General features: G+C 43.2%; 1 protein-coding gene across 4 annotated transcripts in view; it reads left to right on the top strand.

The window, feature by feature from the left end:
* The window catches only part of LOC126297626 (phosphatidylinositol-binding clathrin assembly protein LAP), a gene marked incomplete at its 3' end in the record, with an annotated part of 166,828 nt that overhangs the window by 46,824 nt on the left and 101,474 nt on the right, over positions 1–18,530 (top strand).

Here is an 18,530-nt window from a genome sequence, read left to right as displayed (position 1 = left end):
CCATCTGGTGAGCAAGATGTATGAAACAGGCGAAATACCCTCAGACTTCAAGAAGAATATAATAATTCCAATCCCAAAGAAAGCAGGTGTTGACAGATGTGAAAATTACCGAACTGTCAGTTTAATAAGTCACAGCTGTAAAATACTAACGCGAGTTCTTTACAGACGAATGGAAAAACTGGTAGAAGCCGACCTCGGGGAAGATCAGTTTGGATTCCGTAGAAATGTTGGAACACGTGAGGCAATACTGACGCTACGGCTTATCTTAGAAGCTAGATTAAGAAAAGGCAAACCTACGTTTCTAGCATTTGTAGACTTCGAGAAAGCTTTTGACAATGTTAACTGGAATACTCTCTTTCAAATTCTAAAGGTGGCTGGGGTAATATACAGGGAGCGAAAGGCTATTTACAATTTGTACAGAAACCAGATGGCAGTTATGAGTCGAGGGGCATGAAAGGGAAGCAGTGGTGGGGAAGGGAGTAAGACAGGGTTGTAGCCTATCCCCGATGTTATTCAATCTGTATATTGAGCAAGCAGTAAAGGAAACAAAAGAAAAATTCGGAGTAGGTATTAAAATCCATGGAGTAGAAATAAAAACTTTGAGGTTCCCCGATGACATCGTAATTCTGTCAGACAGCAAAGGACTTGGAAGAGCAGTTGAACGGAATGGATAGTGTCTTGAAAGGAGGATATAAGATGACCATCAACAAAAGCAAAACGAGGATAATGGAATGTAGTCGAATAAAGTCGGGTGATGCTGAGGGAATTAGATTAGGAAATGAGACAGTTAACGTAGTAAAGGAGTTTTGCTATTTGGGGAGCAAAATAACTGATTATGGTCGAAGTAGAGAGGATATAAAATGTAGACCGGCAATGGCAAGGAAAGCGTTTCTGAAGAAGAGTAATTTGTTAACATCGAGTATAGATTTAAGTGTCAGGAAGTCATTTCTGAAAATATTTGTATGGAGTGGAGCCATGTATGGAAGTGAAACAGGGACGATAACTAGTTTGGACAAGAAGAGAATAGAAGCTTTCGAAATGTAGCATTACAGAAGAATGCTGAAGATTAGATGGGTAGATCACATAACTAATGAGGAAGTATTGAATCGGATTGGGGAGAAGTTTGTGGCACAACTTGACCAGAAGAAGGGATCGGTTGGTAGGACATGTTCTGAGGCATCAAGGGATCACCAATTTAGTATTGGAGGGCAGCGTGGAGGGTAAAAATCATACAGGGAGACCAAGAGATGACTACACTAAGCAGATTCAGAAGGACGTAGGTTGCAGTAGGTACTGGGAGATGAAGAAGCTTGCACAGGATAGAGTAGCATGGAGAGCTGCATCAAACCAGTTTCAGGACTGAAGACCACAACAAACACCATGTTGTTACAGCAGTTGTTGCTCTGTATTGTTGGCAATTGTAAGACTTACTGAACAATGTCGTCGCGCGCGTTGTAAGTTTATCATCGTTATTGATCTTGCTGCAGAGTTTCTCTTTCTGTGCTCGAGACGCTGATTTCTGACAGAAAATATCACATACTTAATTGAATACTTATAGACGTCATATCCATCGTATTGGCGTGTGGCTTAACCTCATAAGTGTGAGCAAGGCTTCAGAATAGCTCCTTTCGAAATTGAGAGCAGACGGCTTGTACAACAGTAATTCCTGTCGAACCACGAAAATTTTGCACTTCGTCTTAACACAACCTTCACCCCGTAATGAAGTATGATTCGTCGGATTCCACTTTAAACTGTTAGTCCCCTTTCGCCAGTAGGATTGCTGGGGTGGGTTAGGGATAATTTTCATGAAGTGATCTCCAATTTAAAGGCTTGCACCCGGCCGTTGGCCCAAACGAAGTTAAATTTTTATAGTGGACGGAATTTCACTGAAGGTGTCCTAAAGGAGTGCTGCATGCGTAGGACTTCGGTGTCGGCTTTCTACAGACGAATCCTTATGGTGAAACTATCAACCGCCAAGATGCCCAGGTCCGTAAATAGCTTTCAAAGAATGTTAACCAAATAATGTTTTTGATGTAGATACAAATCTATATCCATAGTCCAGTAACACTGAAGTGGATATTTCCCGTTGTACTGCGTGTAATGATAGCATGTGTAGGACACGACTAAGACTTCATCATACGTAAACAGGAAGACGCAACAACCAACAATTTTCGAGAAAAGTTCGAAAATTTTACTTTTACTTATGTATGGTAGCTAGTACTCTGAAGTCCGTAGCCGAGCTTGTTAAGCGGTTAGTTTCAGGAGCCCGGGGTGCATGGATCGAATGCCTGCGCCTTTTTCTTCTCACATTATGACTGTGCAACCTGTCATTACTGAATACTTGGATTATTATGTTGAAGATATTGATCGTAAAAAGAAATTTTCCGTAATAAGATAGGAAAAATTGTTACACAAAAAACTTTAAAATCAGTGTAATAATTGTATCTAATCTAGTCTATATTTGGCAGGTATAATGTGTAGCTTATGGGGCACGGTACGAATAAAGTTCTTATTGATCATAGAAACCAGTACAACAATTATTACAACATACAGCACTGCCGAATCTTCGCATGTGCATTGTATTTAAATGCATCTGTTGCAAAACAAACTTAGATTATATTCGTAAGCGTGCTCGGTCATCACACAGCTTCGAGGCGTACCACTTAAATCTGTTGTTACAATTACGTGGGAATGAAATAAGAGTATCGGAAGAGAGATTCGATCCGCAGACCTCGCACGTATAAAACTAAACGCTTACTAGCTTGGGAGCGGAATCATAGTTACTAACGACCATACTAAGGATGGAATGCACGCGTAAAACGTTCACTCGTCCATTCCTCGAAAACGGTTTTGTCGCGTTTTGCTATTTACTTAGATTTGAAGACCTAGTCGTGCCCTAAACAGTCTGTTAATATGGAGTAAATCGATAAGGGGAAGTTTGACTGTTCGCTTGCCAGTGCGCGCTGAAATTAGACTAACCGGGTGTTCGCGGCCCTACAGGACCGGCACGTAGGGCGCTGTAGTGTTTGCCTAAGTTTGTCCATTAGTACCGGTTCTTGAAACTGTTTAACTTGGGCGGGAAACAGGTTTTCGGTATATGGATTCCCCCGTGGACAAAAAAGCTTCCACCATTCGTGTTACCCTTATTTGTACACATGAAATAGCGAGAATGAGTCTCCTTTGCAGACGGACAACATTTTATATGTATCCTGTCGCAACTGTCTGTAGTCTGTCAACGTAAGAAACCACCCCTCCCCCCCCCCCCCACCCTCTGCAACAGTTCGTATTTCGAAATATGAAGTCTGATCATGCGTGTATTGCGGTGTGAACATGCCCTGTGCGCCACATTACAGGTAGTGTTACAGATTTGTGACGGTCTGTCCGTTATCAGGTTTGGAGCAGCCTAGGTTTAGAGTCCATTGCTTGAGATGCAGCTTTCCGTAGTGGCTGGTGACAATTGCCCAACTTCACTAGCAATGACCGCCGAAACAATTGGAAATCGCTGCGGTGGAAACGATGATAGTTTACAGCAGCCCTTACATCCAGGAAGTGGCCAAAACTTTTCGTGGTAACATTTATTGTGCTTACTTCATTAAATAGGTTTCCGGTAACACTTCCATATAAAGTTTCATAAATGGTGGTAGTAATGATCGCTCTTAGAATGTCGCAGCATCCATCCAAACCTTTGTTCTGATGTAATGTGCTACGTTTAAAGTTACTCATAACATAACAATGGGAACGTCATATAGTTAGTCTCGTCTTCTCCGATTCTGAAGTTTGTCCGCGGCAAGCAAAATAACTTTATATCCATTATAGAGGATATATGGATTGGTGAGTACTGCGTCACAAGATCAGTAAGCCCCCCATGTCTCGTAAAAGAATTTACTTCTGTATGAAAAGCTGTAAAGAAAATGAAGTCTTACGAAAAACATACAGGTTAACCTGATTTCTCTAGCTGTATTGCCGGCCGACGTGGCCGTGCGGTTCTAGGCGCTTCAGTCTAGAACCAAGCGACCGCTACAGTCGCAGGTTCGAATCCTGCCTTGGGCATGGATGTGTGTAATGTCCTTAGGTTAGTTAGGTTTAAGTAGTTCTAAGTTCTAGGGGACTGATGACCTCAGATGTTAAGTCCCATAGTGCTCAGACATTTGGACCATTTGAAGCTTGCTGTATTAAATTACCAAACTAACTTTGGTTAACCCCCTGCGTGTCCAGGGGTTAGAAAAGACCTGAGGCACACCTGCCTGTCGTATGAGGCGACTACGAGTTTGACGTCTCGGCCTTTGTTATGGTCCCTTCTGGGTTTGACCTCCATTCTTCAAAATTTTCCTGAAGAGTGAACCAATTAGGGAAGAGCGCCTTACCAGGTGCATTGTGTCCATCGTGCATTGAGATCTCCAGCCCACGTTCTCATAGTCGCATTGCAGTCCGGCCCACTCTCCATCTATTGGGTGAGGACACCTTCGTGGGTGCGTTTTCCCCCATGCACACTATGCAGTGTCGTTTTGTGTCGGCGATGACCATGGACTGCCTTGCGCCGGACACCCAGCACTGTAGCCAGTCCATTGTGGTGGGGCTGCCATGTACCCTGTTCGTTGTAGCCCTCTGACCAAACAGGGATCGCTCTGCTGATGGCTGCGCCGTTAACTCCTCACGTATAGTAAGGGGTAGATACCCATCCCCTGGGGCATCGGGACTCACGACAATGGTCATCCTGCCAGGTGGCCTTTGCTGAGGCTGGGTGGCGCCCGTGGGTAGGACCCCTGATGGGAGTGGGTTGCATCAGGGCAGATGACAGGTGATAAAGCGTAGTCAATCATCTCTTGCTGGTGCTGAAACACCAGATGTGTCCAAGCGATCACAAGCTCAATTCAACGCACAGAAGTAAGACCCCAAATCGTTCCTTTCCCTGGCCACACCATGGGAGGAATGTCAGACTAAGGATGGCAGCGGATCTTATTCATCCTGGTACCATGTATGTTCGAGAGCTGCGGGGGAATCATTCATGACGATGAAGCCTGTTTTTATTGATCATTTAGAGGACAAGTTTGGGGATGTGGAGGGCCTGTCCAACATGAGATCTAGGACAGTCCTGATCGAAGCAGCATCCTCTGCCCAGTCTCTGGAGTTACTCGCTTCTGACAAGCTGGGCGAGGTTTCCGTAACCACCACTCGTCATAAGAGCTTAAATATGGTCCAGGGTATCATATTCTACAGAGACCACCTCCTGCATTCGGACGAAGAGCTGCGCGCTAGTTTAGTGTGGCGAGGTGTACATTTTGTCCGGTGTGTCCACTGGGGTCCGAAGGAGAATCAGGTTGCCACTGGTGCCTTCATCTTGGCCTTTGAGGGTGATACATTGCCCGAGAAGGTCAAGGTGATGGTCTACCACTGTGATGTAAAGCCCTATATCCCTCTCCCAATGCAGTCCCTCAAGTGCTGGAAGTTCGGCCATATGTCTTCCTGCTGTACTTCCAGCGTCACATACAGAGATTGCAGTCGCCCATCACATCCCAATATTCCATGTGTCAACTGTGAAGAGCACCATTCGTCTTGCCCACCTGAGTGCAGGATTCTCCAGATAGAAAGGAAAATAATGGAGTAAAAAACCCGGGACAGACTGACCTACACTGAGGCTAAGAAAGTTTGAATTCCTACATCCTGTACAAAAGACATCTTACACTGCCGCTGAAACAGTTCTGGCACCATCATCTCCGCCAACCCAGGTCACCTCGCAGAGCTAGGAGACTACACCTACCCCTTTGATGGTGAGTGGCATTTCCCTCCCTGTTTCTCTGCACCAACTACTTCGGGAGCAACCCCCCCCCCCCCCCCTCCCCCAAACCATCCGGGACATCAGTCCCCACTTCTAAGCCGAAGAAGCACAAGTCGTCTTCGGCCTCTGTCGCTAGGAAGGGGTCCCTTTGGTCACTCTGAAGTTTCTTCTAGTGGGAAAGACAACACCCACCAGCGGCTGAAGAACCAGTCCTGGAGACAGAGCCAGTGAAGTCCTCACAACTAGGGAAACCCAAGGAGCTGTGAGAAAAAGTCAGAGAGACCTGTAACACCAAGGAAATTGCGGTGGCACCCACACCACTGCTACCTACAAGCTCTGCGGCTGAGGACCTAGATCTCGCCAGACCCTCACAGAATGGATATAGACTGCTCAGGCGAAAAGTTGGTGGCAGCAGGTGACCCTGAGGTGTAAGCTGCCCCATGGAATGTTCCATGCCTTCCCAGTCTCACGATGTCGTCCTCCAGTGGAATTGCAGCGGTTTCTTTCTACCGCCCGGCTGAGCTACAGCAACTGTAAAGCTTTACACCTGCTTTCTGCATTGCCCTCTAGGAAATCTGGTTCCCAGCAATGCGGACCCCTGCCCTCTGTGGCTATAAAGGACATTACAGGAACCACAGCTACTATAATAGTGTCAGGTGGAGTTTGTGTTTACGTCCTAAACTCAGTCTGTAGTAACACAGTGCCATGTTCAGCCCCTCTGGAATCTTTGGCTGTCAGAATGACGACATAGGAAATAACTGTCTGCAATGTATATCTTCCTCCAGGTGATGCAGTACCCCTGAATGTATTAGCTGCACTGATCGATCAACTCCCTAAACTTTTCCTACTTTTGGGAGGTATTGACGCCTATAACCTGTTGTGGGTTGGCGCAGTTCTTACTGGCTGAGGCACAGATGGCGAAACTTTACTGTCGCAATTCGACCTCTGCCACACATTTTCGGCCATTGATTTATCAATTTGTAGCCCAGGATTTCTCCCATGTATCCGCTGGAGAGCACATGACCTGTGTGGTAGTGTTCACTTCACCATCTTCCCGTCACTGCCCCAGCGTCAGGCACACGGTCGCCTGCCGAGAGGGGCTGTGAACAAGGCGGACTAGGAACTTTCACCTTTGGTGATTCCCCATCCCCCCTCGGTAACATCGATGTAATGGTTGAGCAGGTGGATAGTACAATCCGCAGAAATCGCGATCCCTCGCTTTTAAGGTGTCAGAGGTGTAAGGCAGTCCGTTGGTGGTCGCTGGAAGTCGCTGAAGCAATTAAGGAGCGTCGGCTAGCTCTACAGTGGTATAAGCGACACTCTTCCATGGAGCACCTAAAGGCCTTTAAACGGCTCCATGCCCATGTTCGCTACCTTACCAAACAACGAATGAAGGAGTGTTGGGGATATACGTCTCCACCATTGGGTGCCACATGTCACCTTACGAAGTCTGGACAAAGATCAAACGTCTTTTCGGGTACCAGGCCCCCAACAGCTGTCCCCGTTGTTACAATAAATGGCGAGTTATGTACAGACGCAAATAAGATTGCCGGGCACTTCGCTCTAGCCTCTGCGTCGGAGAATTACCCCCAGCTTTTTGCACCCTCAAACGGCAGGTGGGAGATTCCATTCACTACACGCCACAGCGAACCCTACAACGCCCCATTTACAGAGTGGGAGTTCCTCAGTGCCCTTGCACATTGCCCCAACACAGCGCATGGACCTGATCGTATTCACAACCAAATGGTTAAAACATCTCTCATCTCGCTAAAAGCGAAATCTTCTCATCTTCAACAGGATCTGGTGCGTTTGCGTCTTTCCATCGCAATGGTGGGAGAGCACCATCACTCCTGTCCTCAAACCCGGTAAAAACCCGCTTGATGTGGGTAGCTATCGGCCCATCAGCCTCACCAACGTTCTCCGTAAGCTGCTGGAACGTATGGTATGTCGGCGGTTGGGTTGGGTTGGGTCGGGTCCTAGTCACGTGGCTTGTGGGCTCCATGTCAGGCCGGATTCCGCCAGCATGTCCTTTGTCCCTGTCTCCTCCCCCCTAGTGTTTTTAGGGTGGAGGTTATAATGTGTTGCAGACTTTCTTGCTTTTCTTTTTATTCTCGTGGGCGGCCAGCCACTGTAATCTTTCTTCTTTTACTCCTGTTTCTGGCGGCTCTAGTTTTCTTGTCCTCTTTTGTTCCTTTTAGTGTTCATTGCCTTTCCTTCGTGCTTGTGGCTTTTCCTTTCTTTCTGTTTTATGTTTCGTCCGTTTTATTCTCACACTTGTGGCCTTGTTTTATTAGGAACAAGGGACCGATGACCTCGTAGTTTGGTCCCTTCTCCCGCCTTCAAATCAACCAAACTTCGATAAAACTGTTAATCTCAAAGGAATGTTGCTGTTACAAAAATACTTGCTTGCATGTGAAATTACGTCGTATATTTTCAACAGTTTTCACGTCACTTGCGTTGGTAAGACTATAGGTTCGGGTTAATTTACACGGTGATACTGTATTCGTAATTTTTTCGCATTGTCCAGGTTATCAGAACTCTTACATTTGGTGTGCCAGTGCCCCAGGCTTGCCATCAGTCTGATTTTTCTGAGAGTTTCGTGTAATTACACCAGCAAATTATCCACTGCTGCTTAACCAACTGTATCAGCGTTTACGAGAATTCACAATAAGTAAATCAGTATCTAAACTTGATAGGTCCTGCGGTTTCTATAAATTAAAACTGACTAACTAAAAACGTAGTCTATTAATAATTACTGTGTTAGACTTACAGAAGGAGCACAATCGTAGTAGTAGTAGTAGTAAACGCAAGTTGTTCAGCACACGGTAGTAGACACAATGTAGTATTTACTTCTAGAACAGTGGAATTCACTGTGGCAGATATACCGTTTCGCAGTGAAACGGTGGTCTCAAAAGCGTTAAATGAAACGCGGAACTGTTGCGGGTTAGAAATAGATCTAATTAATAAACAGGTTGCGCATCTAGAAATCGACCTCGCTGATGTTTTACTGAGATTGTTGAATCTACAAAGGCGATGGTTTTGTTACAGGAATAAAAGCTGGAAATTCTCCGCTATTTTGACTAGGGTTGGCCTTGACTTCGCAAGGACCCAGTAACCTACATTCGGCGTGAACTGTCCTCAGACCTTTCATCTCTGACAAAATGATTGAGTGCCGAGATTACGAATGGTTGCGTAACTGATTGGTTAGGGTAGGTCTAAATAACGAACTTTTTTATAAGAGATAGTTTCGTTCTACCGCATAAAGTAGTAAAAAGGTTGTGTTGAAAGTGAATCAAAGCCAGCAAGGATTATGTCGGCACTAGAAACATTATCACTAGCACTTGCTTAAGCTTGTTTTAATTGTTCTGTAGAAAAAGTTGAGGAAGCGTACGGTTAGAATAGTTCAGATTTTACTAAGAAATAACTTTTTCGTTAGATGTCAAGCATATTGTGGCTATCGCAATACTTACAGATCAAAGTGACTCCAGAAGAGCGAAAGGAACCTCATTCAGTTTGCCCTTTCGGGAATGTAATCGCGTTTCATGGGACCGGCTTGTTTTCCATAAACGGTTTCATAGTAGTTTAAGCTGATCTGAAGCCTAAGAAGCAATAGTTTTAGTACGTCCTTTGTTGAAGCTGCCGTTAAATATATTGTAATGTGCCGTTCTGAGGGAAAATTAGCACGTTGTAGGAAGTGGCATTTACGCTACCTCTTACGATGGGTCGTAAAACCGGAACGGTGTCCTGGCAGGCCTTGTAACAGCTCCCTTGTGATTGTTCTTCTACGATACAAGCTTAAACTCCTCGTGCTGTCGCTGCGTATCGTCCGTTGTGATGAGCTCAGCTGGTCCCTGCCGAGAACAGTAAACATTCAGTTGGCAGCTGTCAACACCAGGGTACCACAACTCCCTGTTCACGCCAAGTGCAAAGGAAGTAATGCATTTAAAGCATTTTTTGTTTCATCAGGACGCATTATACTGCCAACAACCTGATATTGTTGACGAGAAACCAGGTGAACAGGCCAGTTTTACAGTAATCGGTAAATGAAATGCGAGACAACTTGGAGAAAGTAAAAGCTTGACATAGAAACCGGCAATTGACACAATGTAAACTCATAGTTGACCAATATTGAGTGATGAGTAACTGTATGAGAAAGAGACCACGCGACTATACTAGCGAGGACGACGTAAACGAAACTGACATTTACAAGCAGGACTTTGATATATCAAAATAATTCGCCTAGATCGCGAATGGAACTCGCCCAGCCCATTCACAACATGTTAACCTTCCAAGGATCCTTGAATCAGTTTGTCCAAAGTGATAAGCAGCTGAAGGTTTTCAGCAGATGCGCTTTTCTGAGAACGTCATTTTAAAGCAAAGGGATTGCGCTTTTATCCATGATGACTGCACAGAAGTCGAAGAAATTAAAATACGCTTAATGGGCTGAGACTAAGATGCAAAAGATAATTTCGGGTACACAGTGAACGGTACAAACAGCATTTCTTTCTCCTAAAATCCATACTTCGAATTTGGCTGGAGCCACTAATGTCATACACTTATTGTAGGCACCAAGTAAGGTAACTTTGCTGAGTGTGAATATAGTAGGATTGAATGAATGCTGTAACTGATAAATGAACGTCTACCAAGTGGCGTGGACCGAACTGGAAAGCAGTTCTTAGAACACTGGACTCGTTTTCGGGAGGATGTCGGTTCAAATAACCCAGCTAGTCCTGTAGTTTCCCGAAAATCGTTTAAGGCGAATGTTGGGCTGGAACGTTGAATAAGACACTGCTGATACCCTTCTCTAAGCTGAGCGTGTGCTCAATGGTCGTCAACGGAACGTAAAACCCTAACCTTAAACCTTAACTACGTTCTTTCGATCTACTCCATACCAACCCAGGTGGTGATCGTCTTCTTCAGTCCGAAGCCTGGTTAGATGCAGCTCTCCACGCTAGTCTATACTGACAAGCCTCTTAATATCTGCACGACTTAAACCTTCGTCCATATGAACCTGTTCATTTCATTAGAGCCTTAGCCTCCATGTACAATATAAACTTCCCTCCATTACCAAATTGACAACTCCTTGCTGCTTAAAGATGTGACCTATTAACTAATCCCTTCCTTCATTCAGGCTGTACCATAATTGTTTTTTCAGTTCAGTCCAGCACCACTAAAATACTCACCCACCAGACCTTCAGCGTTCTTACGTAGCACATTTCGAAAGCTTCTGTTCTCGTCCTGAGACTACCCCACCTCGGTAAGATCCATGATCGGTGGGGTGGCCAATTGGATTTGTCGTCAGCTGACCAAGAAAGACTTTAAATTGCCTATTTGGCCAGTTGTAGCATATACTAAGATTTTTAAAGAATGTTATTCAGACTGTTGATCTACTAAAGTTCAGAATCCAGGAAACTACTTAATTGAATTTGGGTGGATTTAGTAAACGAATAGTTTAAAAAACACGGAAATCACAAAAAAAAAATTTTGCAGGCAGAAGTTGGCTTCGTTCCAGTGTGTGTTGGAATTACTTTTCAGTTGCTTTTGATACAACTGTTGTGTGGCTAATTTATTTTGAGAATTTCTAAACATTGTTGAACCGCTTCGTACTGATCGTGAAAGAACTATTTCTTCTAAATAAAAAGGAACTTTGATTGTGTTCTCTAGAACCATTGCGTATTGGTTCTCATTCAGAACAGCTCACAGGTGAGTCTAAATGATGCTATGCTAAGAGTTACAACCTTCGATTTAAAGATTGCAGGAAATTTAATAAGTCATAAGGTATAAGCATTGCCTCACCACTGCTTAAATAAGAGCTGTTATCTAACAATAACAATGCTTCAGCTCGCTGAAGGCTACGAACTACGGTTAAGTAGTAGTAACGTCTGCAGTAGCGGCACAAATATGTTCAAAACACATTCGAACAGCAAGACTAGTAAACGTTTTACCTACATCTTGTACTAGAACATCCAATTTTAAGTAATACTTTACAAACCTCGATCCAACTTGTGTTTACACGACGTTTTTAACGTGACTGTTTGTTGTTGGCTTCCAACCTAAATACTTGGTTTGTTGCATAATACTCAGCCCTAATATAAATTTCTGAACAGCTGTTTGTTGACCAAAAAGGGACTTCTACTAGGAATGGGAAAAACCAACAGAGTAAAATCATTACCGGTATTTTAGTTGAGAATTTTTAGATATGTTTGTGTTTTTTGTTTAGTAATAACTGGTTAAAAAGCGGTATATCAACTTGCCCTAGCAGCGGTGCTAAAATTATCGGTTTTTAAATGCCTGTTTTTGTAAACAGGACATTTTCATAAAATTTACATAACTTCGAAATATTGGGGTATTATAGAAAATGGTAAGCAATTAGTGCTAGTTTTATAACAACGCTGACAGAAACTAGCAACAATGAAGACACGAGAATTGGTAAAACATTGCCGAAACAATGTGCCTGTTGCTGTGTGGCGTATTAGATGTTACGCATGTAAATACCTTGTTCAAGACTTACCTCACATAGCCGATAACTAAGACTACAAAACTGAGGTTTCAGTATAAATAATTGAAGAACAGATCGCTAAAAATTTTATACAGAAACTTGTGTACCATTTCTATGCGGAAAGATTAATTCTGGCAATAGTAATAAATTTAACTTATTTGAGTTAAAAACAAAATAGAAAGTAGCTGATCTGCTTTTGTCTACGTAGCTTAAAGCCCATGCAAACGGACAACTTAATAATAAAAATAATTCTCTATCCTAATTTTGTGTCGTTTCAGCACTTGTCTACTCGTAATGCCCAAATAATGGTCTAGTCACAACAATTTTTTTTATTAAACTCATTACTTTTCGAGAAAATCATCAGGTGGTGGACGAAGTTTTCTTTGGTTTACCTATTTCGATTCCATGCATCGTGCAATGAACAATGCAAAATCCTGGAGTCGTCTTAGGATTCTGAATCTTTCTTGGATGTCTATGCTTGTTACTGTCAAATGAGGGTGAATGTAACAGGAAAGTTCAAAACATTTAAAGTCGAATAACTACATTGCTGACGGAAAATTTTTATTTTAAATTTACAAAGTCCATAATTTGTGGCAAGGGCTAAATGTATAGTATTCCGAACCTCTACCTGAGTACTAATCGTTTTCAGGACTGGTCCTTTAGCCTTTTTAACCAGTTGCAACTTTTATTCTTATGACTGACATAAAACAACTCGTGTCTAGGTCTTCTGTAAGACTTGCGGATGTTGTGCATTGACTCTTTACAAGAACTAGAGCAATAAAACAAGTCAATCTAGTACAGTTCACTGTTTCTACACATGTAAGTATAACTTCACATGTTCTTGGTGGAAGCTAGGTGAAGGTGGCAGTCGTTTCTCGAGCGGTTCTTTTGTAAAACATTCGTAATGCGGCAAGAATGTTACCAAATCAACGCAGCAACAATTATCCAAAACAGTCTGCCATGAGGAAGTCATTTTTTGCGAGTGTGTGTATACTGACGAATTTAAAACGTAAGCTGCAGTTCTCTTTGTTGCATCATGCAACTGATATCGCAAGTTGGCAGTCTGAAAATTCTGCTTTTTATAAACTCAAATAGTGAACTGAAATATAGACTGGTTGTTTCAGAACTGTCTCACAGAAATTTTAGATAAAGTATTAACGAGGCGAGCCAATTGTATAAATTCCGAAAGGAACACAGATTTACGAGTTTAATAGTCGTAGTATTAAAACTCCAGGTGGTCAGCCAGTTTTTAGCGATAAAGAGGAGGCTCTACTGATGGGATGTCTGGGGACTTCTCCTTTTTGCAATGGATCTCTCATATATCCAGACCAATCTGACTGGATGCTAGTTGAATAATGCTCAAAGAAAAGGTGGAAAAACTATGTGGGGAATGTTCTTACGAAATGCCAGTGACAGCTAGATTACATTCCTTCATAGAAAATAATCTCATTGTGTGTGGCCTTTGATCGACACAATCCAGGTTTCAAATGTTAGAAGAAATTGCCACGCCTAATAGTTCGAAGAAGGGGAAGTTTTCTTTTGAGGTTGACACGTCTGTGTTAAATACGTTTTTTGTTTCTTCGAAATTTCACAAAGCAAATTCGAGATCATATTCTTTTCGTTCCTAAATTTTCTTTGTATGTCACTGAATAAGTATTAAAATTCATGCTAGAGTAATTTTAATTACTGTAGTCTGTGGACAAGTAATAAATCAGATAATCTTTAAATTTCAATCAAGTGAGATGTTGACCGACGAAGTTTTCTAAAAAATTTCCTGTTAGAGTACAGAGTAACAAAAACCAAAAAAGTACATCTAAATGCCTGTGCCCTGAAAGGTAAATATAAGTATTACTGGTTTGAGATATTTACGTTCAGAGTCCAAATTCGGACGGCTTCACTCTAGTTAACGGTACTGATAAATGTAGCAATAAAAAGCGGTTCTTGTTAACATTTTAGTGGTTAAACTAAAGATGAGAAACCCGGTACAAACAAACTGGTTGTTTCAGCGATAACCATCCCTAATTCTGAGCTGCATACGTGACTGAAGGTCTCCGCTACACTCCTTTAAAGGAAGAAGAGATAAGGCTCTTAAAAGCTGCATATGAAATGATATGCAAATTTCTTAAGGATGAGACACTTCTATGCTGCATACTTCGCTGAAGAATTAAAGATCGTTAACGCCCGGTACCTTCAGTAATATTGCGGGAATGCTCAGTTTAATTCTGCACGTGTCGACGGCTGCAGACCCATAACCTTATTTGCTGCGCTGAAGACAGTCACACTTTGTTCTCGAGTTTCGAATCAGCACTCGGCTTCTTGCTACGCTGCGTAGTACTGGTCATGGGTCAAGATTTTTGAGGCCAGCGCTGCCCAGGACTAGTGCTCACTCCTCGCTGCGGGCGATGTCCGCAAAGAAGTCAAAGCCGTATCAGTCTGACCGGCCTCGCTCCAAGTATTAGTGCTATCCGTTATCACATACGTGTTACTAAAGATCTTATTGCGTTGTAAGTATATCTGTACGCTCTAGTATGAGACTTCGCGCTAGTAATCAGAAAGCACGCCTGATGCTAAGAGATACTACTGGTTGTCTGATAAAACGCCCTCTGAAATAATCCCCCAATAATACAACAAATAAATTGGCAAAAGTATTTGATGTACCCAAGTGGTTGAATAATCTGATTTCATCTGGATCAAAATTGGGAGATACTTGAAATATCGTTAGACAAATTGACTGTCCAGTCACATTGTGACAACCGCCTATGTTAGACGTCAATGTGCAATAACCACACACAGACGGCAAGTAGCAGCATTAGTAGTGAAGAGTGCCAGGGGACCACGGAAACAGTGGAGTCGTTGTAATGTTGAAACGGAGCGATTTATTTGATGTCCAGAACGAAATAATTGGCTTTCGGGCCAAAGGTGGAAGCATTTCGGAAATGGCTAAGTTTAACTGTTCGCGTGCCGCTGTGATTAAAGTATGTCGTGCATGACAAAATGGCGCTGTCAAAGACTGGCGCAGGGGCAACTGGTGCACCACGTGCCATAGATGAGTTGTATACGACGGCTGCAGGAATGAATAGTGCGAATAGATGTGAAAGTGTTGAGCAACTGACCGCCCGAGGGGCTAAGAACAATCTCCACTTAACGACGTTGTTGCGTATGGGTCTCTGCAGCAGACTCACGGTTCGTGCACCCGTGCTAACTATTGTTCATCGGCGACGAAGGCTGGAAGGTGCACGCCAGTACCGCTACTGGATGTCCATTTAGTGGCGACTGGTGGCCTTACTCTGGTAAGCTTTGTGCTGCATTGGCATGTACGGCTTGAAACGTCTGAAAGCAAACACCCCGCAACCGCAGTCAGAAGAGTCTAGGTCGAAGGAGCGATCAATGTGGTGTGGTAAATGTTTTCGTGTCAATCCGTCGGTGATTTCGTCAATCCGTCGGTGATTTCGTCATTCTGGAGGGCACAGCGGATCAACACAATTGTGTATCAATCCTTGGAGATGAAGTCCACCCCTACAATGCAGTTTCTCCATCGGCACGATGGTATGTACAGACAGGACAGTGCAGCGTCTCTCACAACTCGCAGTGTACGTGAGTTGTTTGAAGAGCGCCAGGATGAGTTTACCGTTCTCCCTTGGCCACCACACTCCTTGGATTTAAATCCATTCGAGAATTTGTGGGGACCACCTCGATCTGGCTGTTAGCTCCTTGGATCCTCAACCGAGGAACCTAGCGTAGCTGTTCACGGTACTGGAGTAGTGGAGTAGGCATGACTCCATATACCTGTTAGAACTCCCAGTGCCTCATTGACTCGCCCCCTCACGTCCGCGCTGCGAAAGGTGATTATTACCATTTGACAAGTGGTCACATTGTGACTTAATAATCTAAAATCATTAGAACACCCCAAAACACTGAGAGAAATTGTAGTTTTTTTTTCCTCGCTCGGAGAAAGCTTTACAAGATAAGTGCCGGCTTTTCTTGAAATCGGCGCTGTTGCTATATGGCTATAAATTCGCTGGTTCACCTTCCCAGTCTTCGGGTGAGGTGAGTTTGCAGGTGGTTTTGTCTGTCGATAAAACTGTTAAGGGAAATCTCTAAAATTAGCACGGTCGATGAATTAAACTGCCATTACTGGGTGCAGGTCTGCGCTCCTGGATCGCTCGTCACCGTCACGCGCGTTCACAACCAGCAGTTCATGGTGAACTAGTTATGAAACCCGTCACAAAAGATACAGCGGCAAGTGATAGATAACTTAAGCCGCACGCGAAGACGTCTGCGTGCAGCTCTGTGCGTGTGATATTGAAATACGCATGGGAATAATGTTCTACAGGCGAACATGCAGACCTTCGAGTATGCTGGCGGTTATGTAAGTAACCCACGATCTCCAGTAACTTACTAACTTCATATCAGGAATATGCCACGCGGACATAGTCCCCCCCCCCCCCCCCCCCCACACACTTACAAATAATAAAGAACAAACTGGACTGACTGCCAAACACTAAAATCGAAATAAAGTGGAAGGCGTGCACAGTTGGGTGTTCAAAGCGAGTTTTTAAAATACGAATATTCTTGATCATAGAAATCTTTGCTGTTAAGCGCCAAGAACTAGGCCAGTGTTCCTGCACCAGTGAAATAATACTGTTAGTGACCAGATCAAACTATATTGAAAGGAATGCTATGAACGAAGCATACAATCTCATCAGTACTGTATACTAAATAACTTTGCGTGTAGGATCCATACCGCAAACGGATAGGTATCAGGAAAACAAATATTTTTAAGAACGTTCCATTTTCAATTTTAGTTACTCTTCATTCAGTTGCTAGACTGCAGTAATTTGATATGCGCTGTGCTCAGTACTACAAAGATGGATTGTGTTCTGCCTAAATTTTTTGTTTCTTACGCTTATTTTTCCCTGTGGCATTTCTTCCCTGTTCTTAATTACATTGTTGCTTGGTCAGTCGTTTCATCTGTGTGGTGTTCAGTCTTTGCTGCACCTATCTTCTGCGCTATATGCAACATGTCCTACTTTGAAGAGCCAACGCGAAGGCTGATTTAGACAAGTTCACATGGCAGTGCCCACCGCCTCCCCCTGTTTTTCTCACTAGCAACAAACGCTGTGCAACTTGACATTTTCACGTACACGCTTAGCAGAGGGGACTCTGCAGTCGGATGATAGTAGTACTCATAGAAGAAACCGGTGATTAAATGCCTAATATTTTTCTGTGTGAGTAGTTTCCAGTTTCCTGGCACCATAGAAACACATTCTGAGAGATTTGTCCTATTATGGATAAATTCGTTAAAATGCTTTGTCTATTTCTGTTCAAAATGAATTGCAAACGACGGGGAGTTGTTTGCAGTCCTGACAGAATTTCGAACATTACTAAGAGAAACGCCATTTATTCAGCAGAAGGGATAATTTGGAAGCGATAAAAGATCGTAATCGTACTCTTAGCGTCATATTTTGTCTCTTTTTTCCGGTGGTGACGTGACCCACATAATCGTAGAGCAGGTCATCAAATAAGACGACTTCGACTAATACTCCCCCAACCCCCCTTTTGCTCTGTCGTGGGCGACTCTCCAACGTCTAATAAACTCCTTTACCAACTTAGTAGGGAAGAATAGTAGCCTCACCAGTTTTCCGACAGAACAGATGGATGTCGAAAATGTTTCACCCAACAGTGCAGCGTCGCGTTCTGACACTGGAGAACTAAGCTGATAAAGTACTGTTAAAGGCAGCAAACCTTAGAGATGCCTATAAAAGGATCGAGCGCAGGATGGTGTTCCATCGTTGCACTAAAAATTGGCTGTAACAGTGTTCAGTTAATATGTCGTAGAGATTTAAATCACGTGAGAGTACTGGAAGTGATGGTCACCTCCTTTGCCCACGTCCCATGAAATTAAATCGGGGTCGTTTTCAGAAAGAAAACGTAAGTCAGTTCATAATCAGTGCCTTCAGCTAGTGCTTCAGCCAATTGTTGAAGATGAATGTCGGTTTGGTTTGTTAGCAAGTTACAAAAAAATATCGGAGTACAGTAAAAAATTTGAAAACTTTGGGTATATTGGTAAGGTTTTGAGGACCGTGTGATTGTATGAGAAATGACTGCACGCTGTAAGTACCGCACTATTTAAAAATTTAAAACTAAATGTTAAGCATTAATAGATTATGCAGTCAAGATGAAATTTGTGTTTTACGTTGTAACGAGTGACAGTGGGTGTACTAATTTCATTCAGAGGCGAAGGGGCAAACATGT

The sequence above is a fragment of the Schistocerca gregaria genome, chromosome X (assembly GCF_023897955.1).
Source record: "Schistocerca gregaria isolate iqSchGreg1 chromosome X, iqSchGreg1.2, whole genome shotgun sequence".
NCBI classification, from domain to species: domain Eukaryota; kingdom Metazoa; phylum Arthropoda; class Insecta; order Orthoptera; family Acrididae; genus Schistocerca; species Schistocerca gregaria.
Note: the sequence above shows the minus strand (reverse complement) of the source record. Positions and strands in the feature narration are given on the sequence as shown.